Source organism: Scyliorhinus canicula, chromosome 5 (genome assembly GCF_902713615.1).
Source record: "Scyliorhinus canicula chromosome 5, sScyCan1.1, whole genome shotgun sequence".
In the NCBI taxonomy this organism is placed as follows: Eukaryota; Metazoa; Chordata; class Chondrichthyes; order Carcharhiniformes; family Scyliorhinidae; genus Scyliorhinus; species Scyliorhinus canicula.
Window position 1 is genome coordinate 170659723 of NC_052150.1, and position 18443 is coordinate 170678165.

At 46.8% G+C, this 18443-nt stretch overlaps 1 protein-coding gene across 1 annotated transcript in view; it reads left to right on the top strand.

Annotated features, from left to right (window-relative positions):
- Positions 1-18443, top strand: part of malrd1 (MAM and LDL receptor class A domain containing 1) — a 499008-nt gene that overhangs the window by 204781 nt on the left and 275784 nt on the right. The gene's annotated exons all lie outside the window — the stretch shown is intronic.

The window sequence follows — 18443 nt, forward strand, 5'->3', positions numbered from 1 at the left end:
GAAGACTGCTTCTTTAGGCCTCGTTTGAATGTCTGCACTGCGCGCTCCGCCACCCATGGGAAGCCGGGAGGTATGGATCGGTGCGGATATGGCGTATGCCGTTATCTTCATGAACCTCGCAAACTCCTCACTTGTGAATGGAGTGCCGTTGTCCATGACCAGCACGGGGAGGTCATGCGTACTGAAAGACAAACGCATCTTCTCCATTGGTGCTCAGCACGTTGTGCCTCCCATCTTATGCACCTCTAACCATTTAGACTGGGTATCAATTAATAGAAGGAACATGGATCCTTGAAAAGGGCAGGCGAAATCCGCATGCAAGCGTGCCCAAGGCCGCCCTGGCTATTCCCAGTGATGTAGGGGCATGGCCGGCGGAAGCTTCTGATGTTCCTGGCAAATGGAGCAATTTTGGGCCACATTCTCAGTGTCGATGTCGAAGCCTGGCCACCAGACATAACTCCAGGCCAACATTTTCATTTTGGTCACACCTGGATGCCCATTGTGCAAGTCCCTTAGTATCAGCTCCTGCCCTTTTTCCGGGACAATCACACGTACCCCCCACAAGAGGATACCGTCTTCCACACTAAATTATGACAGCTTGGAGGAAAATACCCACAACTCGCCTGGGAGCTGTCTATGCTGCCCACCATGCAGGACTATGTGCCGAACCTTTGACAGGATAGGCTCCGTCTGGGTCCACTCACGGATCTGTGATGCCGTGACAGGCAAGGAGTCCATAAAATCTAGGGTTGCAACCACCTCACTGGTCGTGGGGGTCGACATGGTGCCGGTCGATGAAGGCAATCGGCTCAGTGAGTCTGCATTCCCTATCTGGGTTCCTGGTTTGTGCTCCAGAGAATACTTGTAGGCAGTGAGCAACAAAGCCCAGCGCTGGATCCGTGCGGAAGCAGTGGGCTGTGTTGGCTTACCCTCTTGGAAAAGTCCCAGCAGAGGCTTATCATCAGTCACGATATTGAAGTGGCGGCCATATACATATTGGTGGAAGCGTTTCACCGCAAAGACCACTGCCAGGCCCTCCTTCTCAATCTGCGCGTACTTCTTCTCTGCTGCAGTCAATGTGCGGGCGGCGAGAGCTATCAGCCGCTCGACCCCGTTCTCCACCTTGTGAGACAGGACAGCCCCAAACCATATGGGGATGCATCACACGTGACGAGCAAAGGCTTTCCAGGTTCATAGTGGGTTAGTAACCCAAATAACGACAATTGTTGTTTTACCCGCCAGAAAGCAGTTTCTTGCGGCTGACCCCAAACCAAGGTGTGATTCTTCTTCAGCAAAAGGTGCAATGGGACCAGCGTAGTTGCCAGATTTGGGAGGAGCTTCCCGTGATAATTTACGAGACCGAGAAAAGAACGAAGATGCAAAGTGTCAGTCGGGGCGCGGGCCTGTTGAATTATGCGCACCTTCTCTGCGACGGGTTGCAAACCTTCGCGGTCCACCTGATAACCCAGGTAGGCTACTTCCTTCGCCTGAAAGACGTACTTTGTGTGACGTAAACGGACTCCAGCTTCTGAAAAGTGTCAAAGGACAGCTTCCAAATTTTCCAAATATTCCTGCTCCAAAGTCCCTGTAATCAAAACGTTGTCTAAGTAAACAGCGACAGGCAGTAAACCTCTCAAGATGCCCTCCATGACGCATTGAAAAATAGTGCAGGCAGAGGATACCACAAAGGGCAATCGTGTATATTCATACAGGCCCCGGTGTGTATTAATAGTTACATATGGCCTGGAGGCAGGGCCAGCTCCAACTGTAGGTAGGTGTGACTCATATCTAATTTTGTGAACGAGAGTCCACCTGCAAGCTTCGCTGAGAGATCCTCTATGTGAGGCATTGGATATTGGTTGAGCCAGAAAGCCATATTCACTGCAGGTTTATAGTCGCTGCACAAGCGAACTGTGGCATCTGGCTTCATTACAGGTACAATTGGTGCTGCCCAGTCAGCGTAACAGATGGGGCTGATAATACCCAAGGTTTCCAAACTAGTGAGCTCCCCTTCTACCTTCTCGAGCAAGAGGCACCGGGCACACCCGGAAATAATGCGGCGTGGCTCCTGGTTCGACTTGGATAAGGTCCCTTTTATTTTCCCCAAACCGGGCTGGAATACATCTGGGTACCGTCCTAGCACCTCAGTCAACCCTCCAGAACCTGTTTGGAGGATGTGCTGCCACTGCAGCCGCAAATGGCGCAACCAGTCCCGAACCAACAGGCTGGGCCCATGGCTGCGCACCACGATAAGTGGGAAACGCCCCTCCTGGCGTCCATAAACAATAGGGGTCATCGTAGTTCCTGCAATATCCAATGGTTCCCCCATGTAGGTGGCCAACCTGGCCTGTATGTCGGTTAATGTAAGGGTCTGTATACCCTGCTTGATGTGGTCGAATGTCCTCTGGGCGATCACGGAGACCGCTGCACCAGTGTCCATCTCCATCTCAAGCGGGTGACCATTGAACGGCACTGTCAACTTATTGTGCGCCACACAGGGAGCTGCCACACAATGCAGCTGAAGGCAGTCGTCGTCCGTCTCCACGTCCTCGGGAGTAGTCGCCGCAGGTTCATCCAAATGGAAGGTCCGGCCCCTGGGCTGGCCTCAGTTTCTGTCGGAACGACGGCACCTCTGGCGCCCCCAGGACCGGCGTCCGCAACGGGGTCGGCTCCTACAAGTCTGACACAGACATGGCTCTTCATCCATTGGTTCTGGAGAAGGCTCCCTTCGGGGAGGAACATCTGACAGCCACTGGCATCAATCCGGACGGCGCCTCACCCAAGGTACCACAGGGGTGCGGGGAGACGCTTTTAGATGGAAGGGGTTGCGCCCCAAGGTGTGCACCTCCATTCTCTGTTCTGCGCTCTCTCGGCACAATACTATTTGAATGGCCTGATGAAAAGTCAATGTTGGCTCGGCTAACAGCTTTCTCTGGGTGGCCGCATTGTTTATAATGCAAACCAAACGGTCGCGTAATATTTCTGACAAGGTCTCACCATATGCACAGTACTCTACAATCCTGCGTAGCCTGGATAAAAACTCTGCAAGGGATTCTCCTGGGGTCCTCTCAGCGGTATTAAACCAGAAACGCTGTACTATCGTGGATGGGGTTGGGTTAAATTGTTGCCCCACTAAGTTCACAAGTTCATCGAACGCCTTGGTGTCCAGTGCAGCTGGGTACGTAAGGCTCCTAATTACCCCAAACGTATGAGGGCCGCAGGCAGTGAGCAAAATGACCACCTGGCGCTCGTTTTCAGTGATGTTGTTTGCCCGGAAATAGTAACGCATCTGTTGTGCGTACTGGTTCCAGCTTTCCAACGCAGCATCAAAAACACCCAAACATCCATACAGAGGCTTGGTGTAACAGAAAACAACTTCCAACCTGTATCCAACAAAAATCCAGGGAGATGGCTTCAGCAGCATAGACAGCTATCCACTTTAACCCTCGTCGCCAGTTTTGTGAGGGCCACGAAGATTCCAGCATGAGTTGAGCGATAGAAAGAAACAACATTTATTTATAATAACATATGTACAACTACAACAGCAGCAACAACTTACTTTGCTGCTCACTCCTCTCTAGCTGGTTCCAAACTGGCCAGCTTTGTTTATGCAGGGAATCTGCTAATGATTTCTCAGCCCCCCTCATTGGGGAAGCTCATACTCCCAAAAGATTGTGGGATTGCCATTAGTCCCCAGCCAGTGGTAAGCAGGCAGGTTATAACAACAGGCATATTAGCATAAGCATGTTTTTTAATGATTATAATTAACATTCTAACACATGCACAATTACGACACGCCCTTTCCCAGGCCGACCTGCTGTAGACATCCGTGCGCAAGATGAACAGTTTTTTGTGCCCCCAGAACAAATGTGCTGCTGTGGGACAGCTGTTTGGCACCCATAGCTTCCCAGTGGCATATAACCCAGGCCCAGAATGACTTTTGTGTCTCACTAGCACAGAGTGTGAGGGGCGGAGCAGATGTTTCACTGACATTGAGCCATTTCGGAGGCTCCTTTAAGTTGATCTTGCTATCTGACAGACAGCTAGATTATATGACGGCAAAGTTCAAGTTAATGGAGGTGGCAAAAAGGAATAGTTGAGTGGGTTCTGAGAATGCTTTTGGTAATGCCACTGAGGAGTAGCATGCAGGACCTATATAAAAGAGAGGGGAAAGGAGGGAACCCAAGGAATGGTGCAGCTGATTGCGTGGTTAGCAGGAGAAACCAATCAGAGGAATATTGGGACAGATATAAAGATAAAAAAGTACTGATTGTGAGATGAAGGAAGGACTGAAGAGAGGTAAAGAGGCCAATTTTGAGGTTCTGAGAAATAATGGGTTGGAGTGGAGATGCATTAGAATATAACAATACTGTGGGCTTAAAATACCAAACACCACGACCCTGACTCTTTGCCATCAACCTAAACCTGATAAGTAAAAGATGGCTTGGTGTAAGAAGAAAGCCATTTTCTAAATCATCTAATGGTCTGTTCCAATAAGATAAGGAGTGGGTTTACTGTCGAGGCATACTCAGCAAAGGCCCAGATGCTATCATGATACCGGAAAATTTACAAAAATCCATTTCCCAATTATTTGACTCGAGTCTAGAGATCCTCAATTTGAAATGATTTTTTTTCAGTCAGTAATTGCTTCATAGCTTCTTTTTGTCTGCTGGAGCTATTCCAGTAGCTAGAAATCCTTCATGAATATAAATGTGAATGAGCTTATCGTGATCAGCACATTGAAGAGTCATTTCAGGTTGTGTACTTCCTGCGCTTCTCTAATTGAAGAAATCTGTTGTTGTTTTCCGAGTCTCTGGATGATGAGATGAACTGACTTGCCAGTCTGCAAGTAGCATTTAAAAGGGCTATACCGAGAGGTCGCAAGATGGGCCCTCCGTAATAATTACTTTGAGAGAATATCACTAGACGTTTTCGTCCAATGTTTACTTATGCCAAAATAACACCCATAATTTATCACTAAAGTGGTGTGCTGAAATGTTGAGGCTTGTTAACCTTCACACATATGAAAAGAAAATGCAATTGATACATTCTGCTCCTGGTTGATCTGGGGTGTTTAATTTGCCAAGAGGGCATAGTCTGCACCTGTGGGAAGCCAAGCCGAGTCAGGGATCTGAGTGACCGCTCATTCAGGGAGTTGTCATCACAGGAGAAGTTTATATATCTCTCAGCTCCCAGCAAACAATCTATTGGGCATCTGCCTAATGCATTTATATGTCAATGACTACAAATTCTTTAAGTCTGAGGTAACAACTATGAAGGAACAGGTGCAAAAGATATTGAGGGTGATGGTGATTTTCACAGCTGCTAATAATGCATAGTAGCCAGGTCCAGTAGGAAACATCTTCTTCTCGAAGACTGAGGATGCCTCAATCTTCAAAAGATTCAGTGCTCACTGCCACTTTCTTGGTTCCCCTACCACACATTTTGTGATTGATGTGGAGATGCTGTCATTGGACTGGGGTGAGCACAGTAAGAAGTCTTGCAACACCAGGTTAAAGTCCAACAGGCTTGTTTTGAATCACTAGATTTTGGAGTGGACGGAGCTACGCTCCGAAAGCTCGTGATTCAAAACAAACCTGTTGGATTTTAACCTTGTGTTGTAAGACTTTTTACTGTGTACACATTTTTGTGTGAGAGAGTTATTTGGAGAGGTTTGAGTTGTCTGGTCAGGAGAAGATTATGGTGTTGTGGTACCATGGTTACTTTGATTTGACAGCTGAAGAGAAGGAGAATAAGAAACAACAGCAGCAAGGGAGTGATGTGGAGGGAACTGCAAGTGGCCAGCAGAGAAAGGAAGCAACAGAAAGGTTGTGTTGGCAGGGGCCCTGATGGATCTTTCTATCTATTCGGAACCCTGGATATCCATTATCCCTTCTCAGTTCCCAAATAACAGAGGTCAAGTCTGTGCTTTTTGCCAAAGTCCATTTGAACTTTACTGTCAGCTTTATTGTATTTTCAATACAACATTTTACATAGAATTTACAGTGCAGAAGGAGGCCATTCGGCCCATCGAGTATGCACCGGCTCCTGGAAGGAGCACCCTACCCGAGGTCAACACCTCCACCCTATCCCCATAACTCAGCAACCCCACCCAACATTAAGGGCAATTTTGGACACTAAGGGCAATTTTGCATGGCCAATCCACCTAACCTGCACATCTTTGGACTGTGGGAGGAAACCGGAGCACCCGGAGGAAACCCAGGCACACACGGGGAGAACGTGCAGACTCCGCACAGACAGTGACCCAAGCCAGAATCGAACCTGGGACCCTGGAGCTGTGAAGCGATTGTGCTATCCACAATGCTACCGTGCTGCCCATTTAGAAAGTTCCAACTAGTCCTTGAGTCAGCTAGTCAGATTGATTGTCTTTAGCAAATACAGTGGTTGAGTTTTAAAGTACAGATTGTGGTAATTCTTCAAATCACAATACACAGAATAACATAACTAAATGATTTAAACAACAGAAAAATGGCGATTAGCAGAAGCAAGCAGCAAAGACCCCGTATAGGTTTCAGAAAAATAGAGTGATTCTGGAATGCGTTTTTCCATTCCAGTAAGTGATTCTTAAGATTATTATCTTAAGGTCTGGCCTTCTTTTTACTTCTGATTGGCTTTAACTAATTTATAATTCACTCAATTCGGCCAAACTGTCTGTCTATCAATTTTAAGAGATACATATATTTAAATATATTGGTGCGACTTTCCCATACACCTGCATCTATCATTAATTAGAAAAACACAGTTTCGGCTGAGAAATCATATCTTTCGACTGGCTGTTTCCATAGAAACAGAACTACTTGTACTGGACAGCCACCCAGTTTTTAACATACAATGGGACCTTTCAGCTAGTTGGCGTCAATGACTTCATAGTTTCAAGCTGCTTGCAAAATGTAACACCTAAGACAGAAATTAGAGTGTTATCTGGATTAACCCTCAGTGGGTTCCCAGCTATTTGTTGCACTGAAGTAATGCCTAATATTATTAAAGTTAATTATTCTTTATGAGTTCTCAATTAAACCTTATCATCTCCCCTTACACTCAGGGTTATAGCTGAATAGAAAAAGCAATATCTATCAGGCCCTGACTCAGCAGTGCTTCCTTCAATTGAAAAGGGCTTCTTGACCTTGAACCCCTCCAATAATGTACCACTTAATATCCATGACATTTCACTACTGAGTTCCTGACCCCTTGGAAACCCAAACAGTTTCAGGTAATTTCAAATTAGGCTCCCAGTTGTACAGTGGAAGTCTGATTTTCAACCTCTCCACGATTGCCCCATTTGGACAGTGGCAAGCACGTACATGGAGTGTTGAGGCTCTGTTTTGTGCATTTTAATTTTTCAGCCCCTTGTCTCGACTCTCATTCTCCCAGTTATGCAGAAGGCAGGGGATTAGTTTTGAGGCTGCCACCTCTGTGCTGGGAGGAAATAAAACTGGTCACTTTGAAGAAGGGAACTGGAATCATTGCGACTGTTGGCTCCATGTTCTCCTTCAATTCATGTCAGCGGACAGATTAAATGGCTATGAACTTCCTGGAGATGTTGCTGTAAGTTTGTACCGGCAGTGCCAGCCTGGCATCTGGGTGGCATTGCCATGGTGCTAGGCTGGCACTGCCATGGTGCCACCCTGCCCAGAGAACAAGCATCTGGGGGCCTCTGATCCCCTGAGCGACCCCCACATGTGCCATTCTACCTGGTCCCCGTTTGTGGAGACCAGCAGTGAGTGGCATTTGCCCAAGATCTCTAAGGCAAGGGGGTTAGATCCCATGCCTTGGGTAGCTCTTAGGAGTATATCCTAGAGCGAGACTTGCTGTCTGAATTTGCAAACGTGATCCTGCCCAAACTGCGCGTGATGTTCGTCTCGATGTCGCGCGAGATTGCGGCCGGTCGATCGTGCCCTATATCACTGACTTGAGGAAGGGACTAATTAGACTGTAGCCAGAATTGTTGATGATAAAATGAGAGATAGGAAAGCAACTTGTGACCCCCACCGGGTCGAAGAATCCGCGGGCGGCGGGGCAAATCCCGCCCTGCTGGCCCGACGCTGGCTGCCGTCTTCTCCCAGGCGCCGTTTTCCGGGCGGGTGTGGGATTCACACCACGCCGGTCGGGGGCCGTTGGCTACGCCCCCCCCCCCCCCCCCGTCAATACTCTGAGCCCCGATGGGCCGAGCAGCCGACCGTTTTTAGCCAGTCCCGCCAGCATGGGTTATGTAAGGTCTGACACGGTGGGACCTGGCAGCTAAGTCGACGGTTGTGGTCCTCAGGGGGGGATCCGATCTCGGGGGGTCCCCATGGTGGACTGGCCCGTGATCGGGGCCCACTTTCCTTCCTTCCGCGCCGGCCCCTGTAAGGCTCCGCCATTGTCGGCGCGGAGAAGAGAACCTCCCGCACATGTGCCAAAATACGCCGGCCGGTGCCGGCGGTTCTGCGCATGCGTGAGATCACGCCGACCCTTCGGTGCATGCGTGAACTCGCGCCGTCCCTTCGCCGCCGGCTGGAGCGGCGGCAACCCCTCCGGCGTCCACCTAGCCCCCGAGACAGGTGAGAATTCGTCACATTGGGGCCCGTTGCTGCCGAAGCCGTTGGCGCCAGTTTTCTTGCTGGCGTGGGGACTTAGTCCCCGGAAAGGAGAATTCCGGCCAAGATGTCTGCAAAGGGACATAAGAAGGTTAAGTGCATGGGAACAAATTTGGCAGATGGAGTATAATGTAGGAAAATGTGAGATTGCCCATTTTGGCAGAAAGACTGGAAAAGCCAAATATTATTCAAATGAGAAAACCACAGAATCTGGATGTCTTTGTATGCAAATCACAAAAAGTCAGCATGCTGAAGGCAAACGGAATGTTTTTGGTCACCTTACTTAAGGAAGGACATACTTGCAATGGAACCAGCTCAGTGAAGGTTCACTGGACTGATTCCTGCGATTAAGCCATTGTCTTATGAAGAAACATTGAGCAGATTGGTCCTAGCGAAGTTTAGAAGAATGTGAGCTAGTCTTACTTAAAAATAAAAGATTCTGAGGGAACTTGGCAAGGTAGACGCTGTGAGGTATTTCCTCCAGTTGGGCTAATCAATAACTAATGTAAAAATAAGGGGTTTCCCATTTATGATGGCGAAAAGGAGAAATTTATTCTGAGTGTTGTTAGTCTTGCAATGTACTACCGCAGCAAGCAATGGAGGCTAGATCAGTAGAAAAGGCTAAATTAGATAGTTCTGGTTCACAAGGGAGATAAGGATCATGGGGGACAGGCAGGAACTGGAGTTAAAGCCATAATTAGGTCAGCCATGATGGAGAAAGCTCAAGCAGCCACAAGGCCTAATCCTGCTCTTCTTTATTATGTTCAAAAGATATAGGGCAACTCTTTGTGCATGACTAGAAATAGGATAAAATGTCAATGTGGTGTTTTCAGGCAAGATTAACTAATATGAACTGCATTATATCTTAACTTACTGGTGCAATCACTTCTTCTGTTGATGACATCATGGCAGGTAGATGATAGCCAGAGGCAATATGTCATACCCTTGATCTTGATAACTTCCATCTCAGTCCCATCTATATTGGTACTACAGGCAGTTAGCGCAAGGTGACCATGAACAGCATATGCCCAGACACAAGGATTGCACACCGGAGCATAATGTGTGATGCAAAGTTAATGCACTAGCCGTAAAACTCAATGGCTTCTAATATCCTACCTACTCTCTTTTTCGAAAAAGAACAATGTTGCCGTCTATTAGCTTCATAAGTGTGAACCTTACCAGAGCACAAACTGTCACAAAGCTCCAGCATAGATACTGACCCTTGCTGTGATTCTGATAATGCTGCAGTTGTGAAAATACTGATGACCTTGTGATAGCCACAATGAGGGTGGGGCACAAGAAGGACACCATTCAGCTTGTTGTATCCATTCTGGCTGTCTGCAAGCATTCTCAATGATAAACACCAATCTTCATTGTCTGCTGTTCCTTAATTCGAGGATGATATCTGCTCATGGTCATGAGGTGCTGTTAAGGCTTTTAACAGGAATCAACAGGCTGATTTTTGACTGGCAGATCTTTGGGCACATGAGGCAGGGCACCTCATAAAGCAGTAAGATCGGTCATGAAGAATTTTCTTCCTTTTCTTATCCTCTATATAGCTACTCTGCCTCGTCCTTAAGACATGATGCAGCTCGATGAAGAGGTTGTCACAATTCTAAATGATTGGTAGCAAGCTCATCACAGTCTTTACCATTAATATTGCTTCACTTCACGGAGTGCTATCGAGTGTCTTTGAAGCATTTTCATTATCCTCCCCTGGAATGTTGGCCATTTGAGAGAAAGCGAGAGCTGGTGGGGGAGACAGTTTTCCTGACATCCAGATACAGCATCTAGAGCACTGAAGATGATTTTTCAAGAGTTTTGTCTGAAGGTTTGTGGAGTTGGCTTCAAAAAGCACATTAGCATTAGTTTGTAGGTCCTCCCATTGAACCTAGATGATACATCAGAGGTATTGCTAATGGAATTTCCCTAGCACTCTTATGTGTCACTAATACACTGTCCAGCTCTAACTGCAGTCCAGGAGTGTGGTGACAATTACTGCTCTGTACACTAGGCCTCTTGTTAACTTGTGAAGTCTTTGTTGTCAGACACTCACGTCCGTAGTTTGTCGAAGGTTGTGATGGTGCTGCTGATCCTTTTTTAAAATTCACTTTATGGGACGTGGGCGTCGGTGGTTAGACCAGCATTTATTGTCTATCCCTAGTCGCCCTTCAGAAGGTGGTGGTGAGCCACCTTCCTGAACCGCGGTATATGGTGATATATTTCTAAGTCAGGGTGGTAAGAGACTTGGGGGGAACCTGCAGGTGATAGGTTCCCAGGTATCTACTGCCATTGTCCTTCCAGATGGTAGCGGTCGTGGGTTTGAAAGGTGCTTTCTAAGGAACTTTGGCGAGGTCCTGTAGTGCAACTTGTAGTTGGTACACATGGCTGGCACTGTTCTTCGGTGGGGGAGAGTTTGAATGTTTGTGGAAAGGGGAGCAATCATGTGGGCTGCTGTGTCTTAGATGGTGTTGAGGGTTGTTGGAGCTGCACTCATCCAGGCAAGTGGAGAGTATTCCATTACACTCCTGACTTGTGCCTTCAAGATGGTGGACAAGCTTTGGGGGGGTGGGGCGGGGAGGGAGGGGGGGGGGAGGGCGTCAGGAGGTGAGTTACTTGCCATAGGATTCCTAGCCTTTGATCTGCTCTGGTTGCCAACTTATTAATAATTCTAGTCCAGTTCAGTTTCTGATCAATGGTAACCCCCAGAACGTTGAACGTGGGGGATTCAGTGATGTTAATGCATGTCAAGGGGCAATGGTTAGATCCTCTCTTGGCATCTGTATGGTGCGAGTGTAACTTGCCACTTGTCGGCCCAAGTCTGGATATTGTCCAGGTCTTGCAGCATTTGGACATAAGCTGCTTCATCATCTGAGGAGTCACGAATAGTGGTGAACATTGTGCAGTCATCTGCAAACTTTCCCACTTCCAACGTTAGGTTGGAAGAGAGGTTATTGATGACGCAGCTAAAGATGACTGGGCCTAGGACACTACCCTGAGGAACTCCTGCAGTGATGTCTTGGAGCTGAGATGATTGACCACAACCACCACAACCATCTTCCTTTGTGCCAGGTATGACTCCAACCAGCGGAGAGTTTTCCTCCTGATTCCTATTGAGTCCAGTTTAGCTAGGGCTGCTTGATGCCATACTTGGTCAAATGATGTCTTGATCTCAAGGGCAGTCACCCTCACCTCACCTCTAGCATTTAGCTCTTTTGTCCATGTTTGAACCAAGTCTGTAATGAGGTCAGGAGCTGAGTGACCCTGGCGCAACCCAAACTGAGTGTCCATGAGCAAGTTATTGCCGAGTAAGTGTCACTTGATAGCAATGTTGATGACCCCTTCCATCACTTTGCTGATGATTGAGAGTAGACTGATGGAGTGGTAAGTGGTTGAGTTGGATTTGGCCTATTTTTTGTGTACAGGATACACCTGGGAAATTTTCCACATTGCCAGGTAGATGCCAGTGTTGTAGTTGAACTGGAACAGCTTGGCCAGGGATGTGACAAGTTCTGGAGCACAGGTCTTTGGTACTATTGCGGAATATCGTCAGGACTCAAAGCCTTTGCAGTATCTAATGCCTTCAACCATTTCTTGATATCACGTGGAGTAAATTGTATTGGCTGAAGAGTGACATCTGTGATGCTGGGGACCTCTGGAGGAGATCGAGATGGATCATCAACTTGACACTTCTAGCAGAAAATTATTGCGAATACTTCAGCCTTGTCTTTTGCACAGATGTGCATTGAGAATGGAAACATTTATGGAACCCCGTCCTCCAGTGAGCTGTTTAATTGTCCAGCACCATTCACAGCTGGATGTGACAGGACTGCAGAGCTACATTCTGATGCACTTGTGTGAAATTGCTCAGCTCTGTCTATTACTTGCTGCCTATGCTGTTTTGCATACAAATAGCCCTTTTGTTGTAGTTTCACCAGGTTGACATCTCATTTTTAAGTATGCCTGGTGTTGCTCCTGACATACTCTCCTACACTATTGAAACTGGGATGATCCCCTGGCTTGGTGGGAATAGTTTTGGATCACCGTGTCAATGATGGTCTTTTGAGAGAGGTAGCTGCCAAGTTGGATTGTAAATCATCATGGAGGTTCTCACATAGCCCCACTTGACTCCTGTCCACATTTTGAAGATGTCCGTTGAATGGCTGTTTCACTCCTCAGGGCAATCAATACCTTGACAAGGAGGGTCAAACAATAGAACATAGAACATAGAACAGTACAGCACAGAACAGGCCCTTCGGCCCTCGATGTTGTGGCGAGCAATGATCACCCTTTTTAAACCCACGTAACCCGTATACCCGTAACCCAACAATCCCCCCATTAACCTTACACTACGGGCAATTTAGCATGGCCAATCCACCTAACCCGCACATCTTTGGACTGTGGGAGGAAACCGGAGCACCCGGAGGAAACCCACGCACACACGGGGAGGACGTGCAGACTCAACACAGACAGTGACCCAGCCGGGAATCGAACCTGGGACCCTGGAGCTGTGAAGCATTGATGCTAACCACCATGCTACCGTGAGGCCCTATGGTTGGCCGTTATCTGTTAGTCACAAACAACTGCTGGATTCTCCCTGGCAATGCCTCGACCAATCAGAATCCACTTGCCAACCAATCATCATTCTCTTCTCATACAGCATAAATTGTTGTTTTCCCCTTATACTGATATTTTTGGAAAGTGACCTGATGAGTGCAAGACAAAAAGATTCAACTGGTCTTTTTTTCTTCTACGTCTATCTTCCATTTTAGTTAGTTGCAGGACTGTCGTCATGAAGCAATCACAGGGTTGTGATTAAGTTCCTTGGACATCAAAATCTTTAGAGGACAATTCACATAGCTTTGTAATTTAATAAGTCAAATGGTTTAATCAGGCCAATGAAGTCAATAAAGGGTTCCGAGTCATGTTCTTGCCGTCTTTCTTGGATTTGTCTGGCAACAAAGACCATGGAAGAAGTTCCTCTGGAAAGTCGACATTTTTGACTGAAGATGTTTGGCTGGTCCGTCAACCTTTCTTTCCTGCCTGCAATGATGCCCGCTGCATAAAATCCCAGCCTATCTCACTGGGAGGATTTCTTCAGCCAGAGAAAGTGGGCAATTCAAAATGTATGGCAGGACTTTCCCTGCTATGGATAGGAGGAAAATACCTGGATGCTTTCCTCAACACGATATATCTACATTCTGGAAGTTAATTACAATTGTAGAAAAAAAGACAATTTTGTCTAAGCTTTTCATCCCGTGCACATCAGCGAAATCAGAAAAATACCAATATTGGGGGAAAATACAACTTTATACTCTCTGAAAATAGAGTGCTGATTGGTTGGCAAGCATTTCATTGGCAATGCCTTGAACAATCATAGGCAAGCTGTCTGGTTTAAATAATGAGGGATGGGGGAAACTGTTCCATTGATTGAAGGATCGAGAGGCAGAGGGCACAGATTTAAGGTACTTGTTAAAAGAAGGAAAAACAATATGAGAATTTTTTTTTCACACTGCAAGTGATTAGGGTCTGGAATACGCTACCTGAGAGGGTGGTGAAGGCACATTCAATTGAAGCATTTGACAGGAAGTTAGACGATTATTTGAAAATAAATAATGTGTAGGGTTAAAGGGAGAAGGCAGGATAATGGCACTAGATGAAATGCTCAATTGTAAAACTGGTGCAAAAATTATGACCCAAATGTCTGCACTGTAACAATTCTGTGATTCTGAAGGATACACACATCACTTAAATCTTTGACCCAAACAATGACATAACCCAGGATGTTGTATTGCTTTGATCTAGAATGCCATCTTGTGGCATTAGGGCGGCATGGTAGCACAATGGTTAGCACTGTTGCTTCACAGCGCCAGGGACCCAGATTTGATTCCCGGATTGGGTCAATGTCTGGGCGGAGTATGCACATTCTCCCTGTGTCTGCGTGTGTTTCTTCCGGGTGCTCTGGTTTCCGAAAGACGTGCTTGTTAGGTGAATTGGACATTCTGAATTCTCCCTCAGTGTATCCGAACAGACGCTGGAATGTGGCGACTAGGGGATTTTCATAGTAACCTCATTGCAGTGTTAATGGAAGCCTACTTGTGACAATAATAAAAGATTGTTCAGATTATTATTATTATTGTGTTTGTCCGACAGGCAAAAGAGGATGCTTATTCTAATGCTGAGCACACTTTGTCAGCACCAGGATGCGATTTGCATTGACTTCTCCAACCCTGCTTTTCCCATTTGGTTCCTCTCCAGACATCAGAGTCATGGCAAAATTTGGCACCAAAGAGCCCAGGGGAAGTACTGGATGATGAAGGGTACTTTGCTGGTTGTGTCCCGTGTTCGTCTTCTGAGGAAGTCAGTGCTGGTTTTCGCTGTGGCACATTGGAATTCTTGATCGATGAGTCGAGCACCGTATCCCACTCAGATATGACGCTTGACTCATTGATCGACAATTCCAATGTGCTTCAGCGAAAAACCACACCGACCTCCTCAGAAGACGAACCCTTGTCCAGTACTTCCCTAGAGCAGAGAAACTATAACCTCTTCTTCGGAGCCTTCAACTTGTCATCGATGACGATGAATATCTCGTCAAGGCCATTCCCAAACCAACACTACTTGCCTTCAAACAACCGCCTCACCTCAAATAGATCATTGATCGCAGCAGCTTTCAGGAGAACAGTGGCCATGACACCACGCAACCCTGCCACAGCAACTTCTACAAGACATGCTGGATCATCAACATGGATACTACCATCATACTTGAGAACACCACCCACCAGGTACATGGTACATACTCATGCAACTCGGCCAACGATCTCTACCTCATATGCTGCAAGAAATGGATGTCCCAAGGCATGGGTACATCGGCGAGACCATGCAGATACTACGACAATGGATTAACAGACACTGTTCAACAATTGCCAGGCAGGAGTGTTCCCTTTCAATCAGGGAACACTTCAGCAGTCAAAGACGTTCGATCTTTGGATAAACATTCTCCAAGGCGGCGTTCAAGAAGCACAACACAGAATTGCCGAGCAGAAACTTGTAGCCAAGTTCCGCATGCATGAGGATGGCCTTAATCGGGATCTTGGGTTCATGTCACATCACATGTAACCCCCACCATATTGTCCGGGTTTGCAGAACCTTACTAACTGTCCTGGCTTGAGACAATTCACACCTCGATTACCTGTGATTATCACTCACTCCACTCACACTGTCTGTACCTGTAAAGACTTGCATTCCAACCATTCTTCACATTCCAATCTGTAATTATCTTGCAATTGTGTCTTTGCTTATATTTGCTGTGTTTGTGAACCTGCCTCCACTTCAGCTGATGAAGGAACCACTCTCCGAAAGCTTGTGATTTCAAACAAACCTGTTGGACTTTAACCTGATGTTGGGAGACTTCTTACCATGGACATGAGGATCACTGCCAGCCTTGCCTTTTCAGTAGATGGTGTATCTCCTTGCTTGTTGTTTCAGCTGCCCCTTGCCATGAGGCAGTGATGTCAAATTGGATTCTCGATAGCTCATGTGATACAACTGCAGTTTTTCTTTCTGGGCATACTATCTTGAGATTATCCAAGAGTGTTCCAACATTGCAAGTTGCAAAATTGAAAATTTTCTTTCTTTAGGACACCTTTTCTAGCTCCCTCTGCATGTAGGTAGAAGAGAGGTGAAGAGAAATCTTTGCATGTGTTGGGACAGAGATATCTCTGTCCCAACACATGCACATATCAACATTCATTCATCTTTCAACTGTGAGCAGATTCTTGACGTCACTGCAACAATTCCTTCCTAGTATCATGCGGGAGATGGATCTGTGTTTTTGGAATTCATTTTCACAGTACTTAGATCATGGGCTGGATTCTCCGTTTGGGAGACCATGTCCCCACACCGGTGTGAAAACCGTGGTGTTTTCCGCCTGGAAAACTGGCGCAAAACAGCTACCGATTCCCTGCTCTGGTGGCAGGAGGGTGGGGGGGCTGCTAGCAGCCAGGCACCGTAGAGCTCCCAGCTCTAGCTGCTTATAGGGCCCGGAGCATTGCCGGGTTCTTGGCTGCGCATGCACACAGCTTCATGGCGGACACAAAAATAGTACCACCCTTCGGCCGCTCGTGCGCCTGGACCACCCCACAGTTCCTCTAGCCCTGTATAAAGGCCCCTCCTGCCCGTGGATAGGCCCTCCCCTTGACTGGCAGCGCTCGACTGACACCGCAGCCACCACGCTGCATTGACAATGGATGAGACCACACGTGTCCTACGCCATCGGGAACTCGGCCAGTCAGGAACGGAGCATCGTGGGGCAGGCCTCAGGCAATGGCCTGAGGCCGTGGATATGGTGTGGGCCATACTCCTAGATTATGCCGCTTTTCATGGGCGGAGCATTGCGAAAGCGGCGCCGCCCCCGATTCTGTCATCATCAGGGATTCTCCATCCCGTAGCCAAACGCGTTTTTGGCGTCGGGGATCAGAGTATCCAGCCCCATATCCCACAGTTGTGTGCAAAAGCCAATGGCCCTTTAATATGGGTCAATTTTTGTACCACCCTCATTTAAAAAAAAGATCTACTGAGGTCTGTAATCTGTGTGGACGACAAAAGCGGCACCCGCTGGCCCAACAGCAATCAGCTCTTCACCTGTCTATAGGTCAGTAGCATTTGCAGATACTTGAGTCATGGACACCTTTCATGCATTCTATTTGACTTTTGCTGTGTCGGGGTCATCAGGAATTTACAGAAAGCGTTCGCAATCAAGTGGACAAATGCATTTGAGCAGAAGTAAAATAGTGATAGTACCCAATAGCTGACTGCGATAACCAGACAATGAAGTTGTCTTCAGGCTATTTCTCTGGCAGCATTGCTGGTTGCTTGTCCTCGAGGTCCGCTGTATCCTGGAGATACTTCTGATTCCAGCCTGATATGTATATGACTGTCAAGTATAGAAATTTTGCTAACTTCCTCTGCCATTGCTAACTATGACCTTTGCAAACATGTTTGCTGAATAAGAGCACTGCCTCCCATGGTATCTGTTCTTCACTAAGGTAGGGAAGGATGCACAGAGATGTTGTTAGCTTTTGTTGCATGATATCTTCTCCTCAGGCAGTCCCTCGTGATCGAGGATGATTTGCTTCCACTCCGTTCCGATTGGTTCTGAAAGGGTGAAGTCCGATGAGTGATCTGCAGTCTCAGCCATATGCAAAACAGGTGGTGCTTGAAGGATTGGATAGATGTAAATTACAAAGCACGTATTGCCACATAGCTGGGTATTCATCCTTACTTCTGCTTTGTCAAGCTCTGTTACATCTGATTGCCTCAGAATGAAAGCATGATGAGCACCCCTGGGAAGCACTGCGTTGAAATGCATTATTTGCTGACAAGAAAAGCACTGCATTCACATTGATGGATTCTGGTATGCCATGGGGATTAATGATAGGCAGTGAATAGTTACATTGATATAGGCAATGTGCTCTGTGCCTTGGTCAAGTCAATCATTTAGCGCAACAGTTGCTGTGTGTACTATAGTACTGATCATTGCTAAAATGTACGGAGGTGTAACATGTAACACAACGGGTAGAAGCAAACATAGAAAAATCCTTCTAACTGTACCATTCCTTAACATCTATAATGACACTTTTATTTAATTCCCCGCTAACTAACATCATAGAATCTATAATGCTCTGTAATAAGCTTTTTAGTATTAGCTTTCAGGATGTCTTTAAGAAAACAAAGTCATTTTTCTCAAAACCTTTTATTAACATTTGATAAGCCATCTTTGAAAGGGATCATGTCCTAACAAATGCATTAAAGCAATGTCCATATAGTCTTCAATCATTGAACAGA